Consider the following 13,984-nt stretch of genomic DNA (forward strand, 5'->3'; position numbering starts at 1 on the left):
ATGTTATCCACACAGAGAAGGAAGAATGTTTCTTCTGTATTTCAGAAATACTTTTAGAATAGATCACAAACAACTCTGCTTTAATATTTTTTTCAGAACTAGTAACAACAGTATCATCAAGAAAATACCTCTTTGCAATACATATGTTCAAATTATGTGGCATAGGCCTAGTCAGTGCTTTGAGCTCTTCCAAAAACGCTATATTTTTTGCAATGGAAGCCAACTGGATCTGGAAAAGTTGCAAAGATAGCAAATTTTCCTTGGTGCTAAACAAACTTCTATTAGTGAGAAAAAGTGCTGACATCCTCCAGAGACCAAGAATAAAAGGAAAAGTCCTTTTCTGATGATATTAAAAAGTTATTGGCATATTTAACTACCTTTTCCAAGTTACAGCTGATTTGAGTCAAAATGCTTTTTAAACACAACTAGTGTAATTGTTAAGTTGCTCTAGCCCAGTGCTGCTCATGGGTAATGGGCACACTGCCCGGCTCGAAAGCAGTCTTGCTCAGTGATTAAACAACATATTGGAAATATTATGTTGGCACCAACTCAGTTTGCACAATACATGGTTCTAGCTGTCCTATAAAATAAACAGAGAAAGTACAGCTAAGTTAACACATAAAATGAAAATATGCAAGTCTAACACATTCAGCTCCACATGAGGATTCTTGTTCAACTTCTAGATTAAAAGTCGGGGTATTAATTATTCTTTATAAACTGGCAAACTTAGATTCACCTGCTGGGAAAGTGGTATTTGTTACTGTTATCTGCTGTTTAGATAAGAGACAACAATATTAATAAAACCAAAACCCTGATCACAGTATGTATAGGGAATGTCAATTCTTGCATAGTCCAAAATATCTTTAAAAAAATATGTGCTCTTCAAATAAAGGAGTATTTATAAGGATCTGTGCTACGATGTACACTTTCTCATGTTTGGTGCAAAATTACTGCCTTCCAAACAATTAGGTAGATACCTTGAGACAAATTTGAGGTTTCCTAAAGCAGTTTCAAAGATGTAGTCTTAAAATTTCCTACATTACTCAGTCATGTTTGTAATTGTCGTAGTGTTTGGAAACTTGAACTCCTATGTAGGATAAAACTGCTACTCTGAACCTTTGTTAAAAAGCAACAAAAAGTTGGACAACAAACCTTTCAGATAACACAGGTTCCTACAGCATTACCTCACTGCTGGATAATTGTGGCATTGGTAGACCAAATCTTTGGATAATTACATTTCTGGAGGTATGGTTGCTAAAAATATTTAGCACTTAAAAGTAAAAAAATCATTTTCAATGCTTAAAATCTTTCTCCACTTTGCAATATGTCATGTCAAGTACATAAAGAATTGAATCTATCAAATAAAACAAGGTAGAATCAAAATCAATCTTCTAATTAAAAAAAAATGACAACAACAACAAAACAAAAGTCTTCCAACTACAGATGGGACAAGATTTTCAGATTCAATCATTTCATTCAATCACACCTTTCAATTCTAGGTACACAATTTAAGCCAAAGATTCTGCCCCCCCCCTCCCCCAAGCAAAATTTCTGAAACTGGACACTGAAGACAACCATTCAGTTCCATGACTTGAGCCTTTTCTTAGATGAAGGACAAGGCTGCATCATTTATACAAAAAAAAACCAAACAAAAATCCAATGCCTTTTCTCTAAAAAATTCTGGAATTTCTATCAATGAGGAATTGCTATTACCCTGAACTGAACACGATAAAGAGTGAATTAAAATAATCAAAATGAACAATAAAAACTTTAAAATGAGTAGATTTCAGATTTCCAAAGACTTTTCTCAGCAAGAAGAACAGAACAACAGAAAACGAACGTACCTTCAGGTATTCCTGAAAAGTGGTGAGAAGACTGATCTAATTCAGTTTGTTATCTACAAGTCCTTTGGAAGATTTTTCATTTCTAATAATTTAATTGTTTTATAGGCTCTGTTGCATATTAAGATTTAAATGAAATTAAAATTATTCCAAACTACCCTAAATAATTTTGCATTTTAATACTAATTGAATTATCTTGTACAGCTATGCACATCAGCATAAATATATCTTGTACAGCTATGCACATCAGCATAAATAGTTGTCAATTATTTCCTTATATAGACTTTTATGCTATGTGTTAACATATTGCCAGTTATTACCTTAACCCGATTACCTTTTCTGGGGTAATTTCAGATGCTCTTCTTGTAAACAAGTGAAAACATGTAGATGTTAATTTGAATTTTCTACTATTTTGTTAATGTTTTCTTTCAAATTTATGCACCTAAAACACAACAGAGTTTTCCTAATAATCCAAAGATAAGTGCACATTTACAGTGTATTCAGATCACTACAGAAGCTTATCTTCAAGAAAAAAAATGTATGCTGTAAGAAAAAATATGTTGTAGAAAAAAAAAAATGTATATAATGTATATATATTTCAAATGAGTATATATGCTAGGAAAAAAGACACTCATTTTGTGCACAGCTAAAGAAACTGCCTGTTCTATTTATCTGACTTAGGCTCTTGGAAAATATTCTTACATTAAAAGGTAGGCATAATGTCAGTCAGCCATGTCAGAAGGATTGTGTTTAGCAACAGCCTTCATTAACGTAGCATTACCACCACCCACAGGACAGTGCACTGTTGCTGCAGCTACTAATCCTGATGGACAGAGAAACTTCACTGGCTTTAAAGCACACTGCTTCTCAACATAACCAAACTGATGCAATACATATATGGTCAAATTTATTGCAAAAATGGCAAAAAAAAAAAAAAAGAAGTATGTAATGATGCAATATGTTATTAAGTTTAAAATAGCCAATGCATATAATATAAAATACTGGATTCTACAATGCATAACATCATTGAATAGGGCCTCAATACACTTTGAAGTCCTGAGCACAGTGAGTGGCACGTTTATTCACTTCTGGAATAAAAAGAAGCAGCCATGTAAAAGAATACATTGCTGACAGCAACTTAAGTCAAAAAACAAGAAGCGTTTAGATGAGGTGCTAAGGGATTTGATTTAGTAGTTGGGTAGGGATAGTGACAGGAGGATGGTTGGACTAGATGATCTTGTAGGTCCTTTCCAACCTAATGTACCTATGAACCTATAAACAAAATTCTACAACTGAAAAAAAATCCAGAAAGCAACCCTAGAAGGCAGAAAACAATAAATTACATTGTCTAGATCTCTATTAGAAGTTTTTTGGTTAATGACTAGATGGGTTAAAAAAAAACAACTTTTTTTACTGCAGAGACATCAACATCAACTCAAAGGTATGTTAACAATCTGAGCTGGATTGATTCAAAACTCAAAGGGAAGTGTCCGACTTGCTACACTGCCAGCACCACCTCCTTCATCACTTCTTTGTTTTAAAGGTCATATGGCCATGACCTTCACATTAATTTAAGAATCAAAAGATCATAAGCACAGAGAGTTTTGAGAGCTTTGGTGCACAAAGAAAAACATATATCTTTTGGAAGGTGTAATAGAAAGTCAGTGAGGAACTCTTCTCAAGAATCCTACTTCACACTGAAAATAAGAAAGAAGAAATCTTTTTACAAAGGTTCTGCTTTAGCTTTTAGTTGCTTAAAACTTACTTTACCTTACTAGCAGTAAGCCACAGAGAACAATGGAAGTATCTGGAAAGCCAAATTTGTTAACCTCAAGAAAAAAAAAGTGAATGTAAGTGAAACAATGATGTAGGAAATAGGACTGACCACATCGCATAGTCCCATCACCACAACTGTGTGTCTGATTGACAGTCAAAACAAAACTGCCAAGGACTGAAAAAAGCTCCCTATCTTCCTCACTGAAAAATTAGGATCAAGACAGTAACATACTGCTGAAGCTCACTACGCAAGTTAGTATGGTTAGATTACTTTTATAGAACATAAGCATTATCTGAGGTTGTCCCTTTGTTTTGATGGGCTCTACCAAGGAATTCCAGCTTTATTTTTTCCAATCTTTTGATTGAACAAAACTTCAATAAGGTTGGCTGTTCTCCAGTCAAGAGAACAGTAGTAGCCAATTACACACAAACAGTGCTGGAGTATTGTTTTAGTATTCTCAGAATAGCTGGAAGAACAAGGTCTTTAATAAACTGGCTACAGTTGAGGGATTAACAACAGAAATTAACAGGAGAGTCTTTATTTTAGTTCAAGAAGTCCATAGAAATTAAGCAAAGCAAAGGTTCACTTTCAGATAGGGCCGGACGCAGAATACAAAAAAAAAAAAAAAAAAAGAGCAAAGCAAGAAACCTTCAGTTACACACCTACAGCACCATGTTTTTGTTAATCTCTAATTCCATTTCTGTAGATATAATCCTCTACAGTTACTCACTCGACTGTTTTATTTAAAAAATGAAGTGCAGTTTCTCAACTATTTAAACTCCCAGTATCTACTTAGTAGTAAGTAGATGTGATAAAACTAATGAATACATTCCATAATTTCATAACTGATGTCAAATTTGAGATCAGGTTTGAGAGATTAAATATCAAATTAATTACACATCAAGACATATCGTTACATTAAAACTTGCAGCTTTTAATTTTTATTGAAGTTGAGAGCATTACAAATTCTAATTCAAGGTGAACCCTAAAATAATGCTGTACGATGATGATATGGGTGCTCCTTTGTTAGGAAAAATAATGCTGGGAGGACCTTGACAACAGTATTCAGTAGTTTAACAAATAAGTTTGTTTAGTTGTATTTTTTCTTCTGCTTTTGTTAATTGAGTAAACAGATGCAAAGCCAAAAATGACATTAGCAGTAAGGCTGAAGAGGCCTCAGTGTGGATTCCTTCTCCTTGATACATGCTGAGTTAGTTGAATTTGGCTCTAGCAGTGCGGGAAGAGCTCCCAGAGGGGCTGTTCTTTTTACCTTCAACTCCAACGCATGAGCCAACCACCCTATGAACAGATCACATATAGCCAGTGACTCTCTGCTCAAGAGACCTACATGATTTGGCTGAAGAAAGTATTTTCTAAACAGCAATAAAATCTTCCTTATGAATGGCATTTTACTGAGGTTTCAGAGGGTATTTTTGTGATCTCAGATCACATATGTCTCTTTTGACTGATGTCCCACCAGCCAGAAAAGAAAACAAATAAAAATGTAAAAGTTGTTTTTTTTCAAAGCAGTATGCAAATCTTTTCATTCCTTCTAGAATAATAATTGATACACACAATAATTAAAGAAATGAAATGCAAAATCAGCCATTGGAACAGAAACAAATACGAAAGTTAAATATGAAGCAGAGTAAATAAAAATTTAAAAGCAAATCGTTTAAAAACTATGCAAGAGTAGCTTATATTTACTTTACAGTAAATATTGCACCAATTATCAATAAAGAAATGTCCTCTTCTAAATTATTTTCCTGTTTGGGATAAGGGTTGTAAATTATCCCATTCTTGTGAAATAACACATGTTAAAGAATCAGTGTATTTCAAAGTGACATCTACTGAAAATTTTCAATGAAAGGTATTAAAATAGTTACTAAAGAACAAGTAGAAAGCACAATGAATGTATGTACGTTAATGCTTCCTATTTATTTCCATGGAAACGACAACAGATGCAAAGAACACAATACCGTTTGAAAGAGCAAATCCTCAGCTACAAAACACTACTTTTTCAACACAGTCAATATCATTAGCCAATAATTTGCACAAATGAACTAATTGTCTGAGAGACTCTTCATTTCATAGTGTGAAAGCCATCCATAATGTGGCTTGCCTTTCAAGGACTGCTGCCAATGTGGAAATGGACCACCCACTTTCTCACTGTGCTCACATCCACTGTTAGGTCTCCCAAAATGTTCAGCAAGTAACAATGAATGTAAATGGGTAATTATTTTTCTGCATGGAGGAAGTCAATGACACACCTTTGCTTCATACACACTTGCATATCAGACACCATTTTGTCAGACTGACTTCCTGCTGCCATCTGTCACACGTCAACAAAATGGCATCAGATGTTGGTGGGTAGGTTCAGCCTTTACTGCCATATCATCAACATCTGCTTCAGACTTCATGAGTTAATAAAGTAGGAGGCATTACTTTTGAAGCAGCTCTAACATCAACTCGGTGGAAGAGGGTTTCTTATATCCAAGGACGACACGCATGAGAACATTCATAATCTTGTCTCATTAGAAAAGAGAAAAAAGGTACAGTAGCTCCGAGGAAATCATGTGACAACATAGATGCTAGAAAGATCTTTCTGAAAAAGTATAAAACGGGCTGTTTCAGGACTAAAAGACTGATGATTTTTACATTGCTGGTATGCCCAAATAAAAATAATATATTATTTATTTTGTCTATTTAAAGACAAAATTGTTTTCAAGAAGAGTCTTCCAAGCAGATTCTCTGTATAGCTTTAAATGTATAGATGTTTATCCTAGTAGCTATAAAGAAGCAGTTCAAAATCTGAAACCTTCTGGCAAGATTAAACTCATCAATGCCCAGAGATAATATTGGGAAAAGTATGCAAAATGATGGGGTTGATTGAACAGCAATGATGTCCCAATAATCAAATTGTATTTTGATACTATATCTTCATTAACAGCAGAGCCTGAGATAAAGAATATACAGTTACATTTTGGTATTCACTTGAAGAGACCAGTTTCTATTACGGAATGCAGACAACAATGTCTCTCAGAACTGCATGCTTGGCGTACTTCTTTCTGGTGCTTAGCAAGGAGATTTATTAAGAGGTAATTCCTCTTACAAAATACATAAGTGCACTGGCTTTGACAGCTCACATCAGGTTAAGCTGTGGAGTGCCTACTGAGATCATTTGTTACAGACTTTTGACTGCCTGGAAAATGGGGAACAGCAGCATTATTTGTAGCAAATATACCACATACAGGGATGAATAGCAAACCAAAATAGTGTGCAGATGGTTTAGTTCTTGCATCTCTGATACAGCTGTAGCACTGTCTTCTCAGACTGTCAGCTGTGGGTCTATGGAGAGCAAATAGAACTTCACAAACCAAATGAATGGTATTGGGTTTGTGGAGAACTTTCTGAGTACAGAATCTATGTTGCAAGCAACATCTGAGAGCATCTCTTCACCAGAGATTCCTGTCTTGGTTTACAGTCTAAAGAAATGTGTATGGACATGGTTACTGGTTTATGCTTCTCAGGAGAGGCTTCCACCATTTCACATTAAGTGAATCTTCTGCTGAATAAGTGTTCTGTGAGTGTTCTGGATAAATATGTTCTTTTGGACATATTCTGCATGAGCACTGAAAAAAATCTGCTGAAGTGCATCCACAGGCACAAGGCACTCCATGCTCCAGACATCTGGAATACAATGTCAGTGACATCCCTAGTGATCATGAAGTTCATTAATTAAATTATCTCTAGATTGGAGTATCTACAGAGGAAGATAAATTCTTCATCTAAACAATTATACTTCTCCAGTGAACTAATTTTTATTTGTTTACCTTGAGACAAAATTAAGACTTGAGTTGACTGGATTTGATCACTTTACCGACACAAATGACTATTGCAGCCTATCACTGCAATACAAGTAGGTACAAATCTTTTGTGTCTCCTTCAGTGAATTAACCTTCTATGTAATTGGTGAACACTCAGAATCTTTAGGATAGATCAATAAACAGTTGCTTTTACTGTCAAGAAGAATGTTCCTAATACAAATCTCAGGCATTCTTCATAGATTAACTGTTTCTGTATACAAAGATGCACATTACAGGGTGAGAACTTTAACCAGTTATGAAAATCTCACGGAAAATTATAGAGGCTATAGTCAAAATAGGATACAGGAAGACAAGAAAAGAGTTCTACTTCCTTTCTCCATCAAAATAAAACCAAGAATTTCTCTATCTGTAATTCAAAAAGCATCCTCTATTATTCCAAGATGTAGAATAAAATTTATTCCTTTCTCTCTAGAATGCTTCAGAAATCAACTAAAAAAAAAGAAAAAAAAATGTATCTGGGGAAGATTATGTCTGTAACTAAAAAGTACTAGCAATTCATATGTTCTTCTGAAACTGTTTCACACCTCCCAAAGGAGATACAACAAATATGCTGATCTGCCAAGAACATACCCCTGAAATGCACTTCCACAGTAAAAATAATGGACATTCAAAATAAAATCACTTAAATCTTTTAATTTCTTCTTTCACAAGGAAGAAAATTAACTAACATAGAGAAACGTACTTGCAAAATATCCAACTTACCTGGGAATAAAGCAGTAAGCAGTAAAAAAACTGCACAAGATATGCCAAGTAAGACAGTAAGTTACATAAAACCCTGTAGTTTTATAGTTCATGTAGTGCTTATACCCTTGGCAGCTTCCCAAAACAAGGGCACAAGAATGTCAAGAAGCCTTCACTAGTGGTGTTATGCTTTAATGTCAGAGACACTGAGGATATATTTGGATCTGATCAGGGCACATGAAGAGACCGAGGGATAGCAGTAGCACGGTTTTGCCAGGATTTGAAGTGAAACTAATATTTAGTGAAGCCTATGCTTTCCTGGCACATATTTATTCTGAAGAAAGTAATGACAAAAAAGAAAAAAAGGATCTGTGCAAAGTTCAAGAGAACAGCCAGAAAGTGATGCTGAAGGAAAAATTACATTTTATTCTAACTAATAGAGTATTGATACTTTAAAACATTGTCATTGCAAATAATGAAGAAATGTTAACTTTAATATTTTTTTACAAATATATTGCTACATGGAGTTAGTACTAGAACTATTTCTTAGCTGATTACTCAGGTCTTTACATGTCCAGTAGTATCTATGTGAAGTTAAAGATTACACAACAAAAAGTGAAGTGAGCGAGTAAATCTAGAAGCTGATTACAAGAAGAAGCTATTAACAGCATTGCTGCTATCTATTTGGTATGACTAGCTGAGAAATTCAGGTGCATCTAGCATAACCAAGAATCCTACCAGCTAAAAATTCAAAGATTAAACCAATACACCTTTTCCTTTCTAAACAGTTCAGACAAAAGGAACTAAGAGAGCATACAATGCAGAACGTACCAGACAAAAGCAGGCTTGGACAAAGAATAAGACAAGACTGAACATGATATTGGTGAAGGAAAAAAGGTATGGCAGGAGATGACTGCAAAATAATGTTTTCTTGGAGACAACGTCCCCACTGAAGCTGGCTCGGTGGATGCATGATGAAGGATGTCTTGTCATATACTTGTAAGGGTAGGGTTGCACTACATTACCTCTCTTTCACTTCCCAGCTTGTGGAACTTCATCATACATAGTGTAACAACTCAAGACATTAAAAACATAACAGGACGCTTGCAGACGATCTGAATTTTGCTGGCACTCACAATAGAAACAATCTGGTCAGTGCTGTTAGTGCCAGTGGGACTGATAAAGACAAAGTTGGATCGATGCAGAAGCTAAGGAAGACAACATATGTTTTTTCAGAGCCACCATCTGGTGAGGTACAATACATTAATAGCTTTGGGAAGTCACAAGTTCACATGCCACACTAGGAGGGAGCTGGGCAACAAAGAAGTATAAGAACTACAAGGAACGTGGCCTCACATCAGTTTTATGTTGGATTGGAGCCTTCTGCTATCTTCTGTCAAGGCTGGCACCAAGCACACTGGCTTGGCAACTACCAATTGTTGGCCACTCTAATTTCTAGAACCAAATTAGGAACTTCTGATAGATCTATACAGATTGCTTTACACCTCAGATTTATAATGTTCTCTCACTCTTGGTTTTTAGAAAAGGAGATACGCTACTTCTGATGATCAACTTTGTTATGAAATGTTTGAAAGGATGACTAGAAATGAATCACTGAAAACCTATTGTCACCCCAAAACTGCCATCAAGCTCCATCCCAATTTTCACCAAAGCTATTCAGTACTGAAAAGGAATTGATACATAAGAACATTCCACATAAAAAGTCCTTTGCTTTGAACTGAGTGTGCTGAGATACCTAAGAGACAGGGGCATCGTACCCCTTAGAGCCACAAGTTAGTCATTCACGACTGAAAGCAAGCAGTGATAGAAAGAGATGTTCTTGGTCAAAAAGTAAAGCATTGAGGCGCATTTGAGACATAACAATTCCAATGTCTCTAATCTAAGGCAGGCAGGTCACCTTGTATGATGGTCCAAAATGGAACTTGATCTTCACAAGCAACACAGGATTAAGAGGCAACATTTCAAGCTAGTCACAAACTGAATGCATGCAGAATAATTAGATGCTTGGTCTGATATCTGATTACCATCACTTAATTTTTTTCCCCTTGTATCTGGTTGAAACTTAGATCAGAGTATTTTGCAACTTGTGTCTGTTGACTCTTGTCCTTTTACTGAACATCTTTGAGAAGAGTCTGTCTCTTTCTTCTCTATAACTTCCTATTAAATAGTCAAGAAACTACAGCATGATCTCCCATGAAGCTCCTTGGCAGTCTTGAACATAGCCAGTTCTTTCTGCTTCTTCTTGCATGCCACGTGTTCTAGCAAGCACCTCATCATCTTGCTGTCCTGCCTACTGGACTCACTCCACTATCACCATACCTTTCTCGTACTTGAAAGTTCCATCTAGACACAGTTCTCCTGATGCAGATTCGCAAGTGCCAGGTAGAGGGAAAAAATCACTTCTCTTGACCCTTTGGTTATGCTTGTGTTAATATATCCTGTGACACAGTTGATTTGTTCAACTTGTCCTCAACCACATTTCAGTCCTTCTCAACAAGTCAGCCTTCTTGTCAGCTGGTCCTCAGCACGTACACCAGCTGTAGAGCTTTGTATTTAGCTGTTCTGAATTTCATGAGGTTTCTGTCAGCTCTTTCCCACAGCTTGTCAAGGTCATCCTAAATAGTAGCCCTGCCCTCCAGCATATATTCTCCACAACCACATCCATGAAATTTTTGAGGGCTCATTTTAACTCATCATCTACATCATTAAAAAAATAAAAAAGAAAACCAACAACCATTAAACAGCAATGATTCCCCTCTGAGCCAGTAATTTCATCACTGAAGGCAATAAAGTTGGTTAGGCATGATTTACCTTTGTAAAACTATACTGGTTGTTCTCTATCAGCTTCTTGTCCTTTAGATGCACAAACATGACCTTCTGGAGGATATGCTCCAAACAATTCCTTGGACTCTCCTTCTCATCCTTCTTAAAAAATGGGCATGATGCTTGCCAGTCATCAGGAATATTCCCTGACAGCCATGAGTTTTTGAAGATGATAGGAATTGTCCTTACAATGATATCAGCTGGCTCCCTCAGGAACCTTGTATGTATCTGATCTGATTCCATCAACCTGCATATTTCTAATTTGCTTAAATACTCTACAACTTGCTCTTCCACTTCTGTGGGTAATGCTTCACTCCTGCAGACTTTGCCCCTAAGTTCAAGGATTTAGGAAATCTGAAAGCAGTCACTATCAGTAGAGTTACCAGTACAAGAAGTTACTGAGCTCCTCAACCTCTTCTGTGAAATTTAAGGTCTCCTGCCCAGCTGAATTCTCTGTAATCATTTTTCCCACTGAGTCCCAGTTCTGCTAAATGTTTCAGTAGACAGTTATGAAAGCATTTGTACCAAGACTAATTCAAACCACAAATTCATTATCTGTTCATATCCTACAGGACTTTTTTAGAGTTCTGACAGAAATAAAAGTCTAGTCATTTGAGGGGTACACTTTTACATAGAAGTTAGACATTAAAGCAAAAAAATAATGTTCAGCTTTTACTCCCTTGACTAAATGCGATAGGACACATGGGTTATTCAAAATGTTTAATGTTGCATGAAGTTTCAATGATAATTTCAGATAATATTCTGATGACATGATAGGTAATTCATTATCTTTGTAATTAACATGTTATAAAATGTATTCTATATAATGCTTTGATTTTTCAAATAGTATGCCAAGTAGCTTTGGTTTGAGTTTTATCCAGAAAAAGAAAACTGTGAGGGACTTCTCTGATCTTAGAGTATCTAACTCAGAACTCCTCAGGATTCACAGTGTACTGCCAACATACAAACCTCCCACGTGCCTTTGTATGTGCCTCTCCATTCTAATTCCCACAGGAAAAGTGTATGCTCTTTGAATATGTGTACTGAAAATAGAGCAATAACATAAACAGAAAAACAACTTATCAGTTAAGTCATTTTCAGCAAGTAGCAGGAAAGAAATCAGATCACACAAGACTGCAGAAAAGTGAGAATTCTGAGACGATGTACAGCTGTGAATAACTGTGTTTTGTTAAGATGCAGTGAAATGAGGCAAGAAAAAATGACCTCTGATAGAAAAGCTATAGATTCCACTTAAAATGGATAAAGAAATCTGTATTCCTAAAGCTAATCCTAAAGACTTTGCCAGTGACCTATTTTAACTACAAAAAAAACAGAGTTTGTATTCTACTTACTGCTATCTAGCCTTAACAACTAAAACGTCTGACTTCCATCTTTTGTTTCTCACTACCACCCTGTAGATGTTTTCCTTCTTTTCTTCATTCACAAGGAATGGATGTCCCTTACAAGAAAATAATGCTTTTTTATGTAAAGAATCCCATAAAACCATTTTTTATTTAAGTAAAATTAAAGGAAAAAGATATTAAGTAAAAAGCAATTATTAGAGGACATTACGCTCTAGAGTGAAAAACATTTAAATGGAAACTCCTTTGAAAACAACATATCTGGCTGCTGCCTAGAATTAACCAACACTGACTCACATATTTGACATTTTTATCACTTCCTGAGGTGGTAAATGATCAGCATGGTGGCAGAATGAAGACTAGAGTTAGTCCCCTGGAGGTATGAAATTGGAGAGCCAGCCACACCTGCACTGAAATTGGTCCAGACCGTCCAGGCATTTTCTCAGTACTCAGAAATGCAGCTTCTCAGAGGTACACTATATGGCACAGTATATCAAGGGTTATTTCCATAACAATGAAAAATACATAGTGCCATAGACAATCATTCTACTATATGCCTGTAACTTAATATACCGCATTTATTTATTTTTTTTATTTCAATTAATACAGAACTATAGAATGGTTGAGGTTAAAAGGGACCACTGGGACCACCCAGAGCAGGTTATTCAGCAGCTTTTGAACATCTCCAAGGAGGAGATGATCACGTTACTGGACAACCTGTGCTCATGCTCCATCACCAGCACAGTAAAAAAGATGTTTCCTGAGGTCCAAATTGAGTAGAAGCACAAGTTTATTACAGGAAAGATGGCTAACACTGCCCATGTCTGCTCCTGCACTTATCATCTACACAAGTATGCACTTAAATAGCAAATTAAAAAGAGGGGAACAAAGAACAGAAAGCCTTACGCTGACAACAGGTTCAGCTTCATGCCCTGATTTCTGTTTTCAGAATGGAACGACTATTGCTACTAAATAGTATTCAGAATGAAGTTGCTTAACTTTCTATGAAATATCAACTATCATTTTCTTACAGAAGGATGCCATGTTATATATATTTCCTTGGTCATTAGATGTGTAGATTAGTATTTTGTTTTTATTTTGGTTGTATAAAGCTGTTATATTCTCAAGTTGTTTTCTGGCATTGTATTTTACATGGATTTCTATCTGGATACATGCCACCAGTCTTTACTCAATGAACCACCAAGCCACTTTGCAGCATGGAAACAAGGTTTACAGTATTTTCTATTACTTTCCATTGCATCAAATTTTCTTTAGTATAACAAAGAATGCAGAAAACTTCTGGATATCTTTGATATCTCTTTCTATTTTATAGTAATAATATCTCAACTTTTATAACACGTATACATCAGGATTGTTTAAAAGAACTGTAGAATGTGACTTCATGCTATTTTCCTAATTCTTTCACTGCTGAAACTAATGACACTACAGCAGTGTTACTGGTTTTATTACTCTCTGGAACTCAGCACTAGATAGTTCTCTATTTAATTCTTTCATCAAAGAGATGGTTTAGAAAAAATCCTTACAGAAAAGTTATTTAATCCCACCATCCATGTCTATTTTATTTATTCTGAA

General features: G+C 35.6%; 1 protein-coding gene across 3 annotated transcripts in view; it reads right to left on the bottom strand.

Annotated features, from left to right (window-relative positions):
* Nucleotides 1-13,984, bottom strand: part of ERC1 (ELKS/RAB6-interacting/CAST family member 1) — a 288,678-nt gene that overhangs the window by 133,830 nt on the left and 140,864 nt on the right. The gene's annotated exons all lie outside the window — the stretch shown is intronic.

Source organism: Cyrtonyx montezumae, unplaced genomic scaffold, assembly GCF_038088225.1.
Source record: "Cyrtonyx montezumae isolate F1298 unplaced genomic scaffold, pur_monq_1.0 scaffold_3, whole genome shotgun sequence".
NCBI classification, from domain to species: domain Eukaryota; kingdom Metazoa; phylum Chordata; class Aves; order Galliformes; family Odontophoridae; genus Cyrtonyx; species Cyrtonyx montezumae.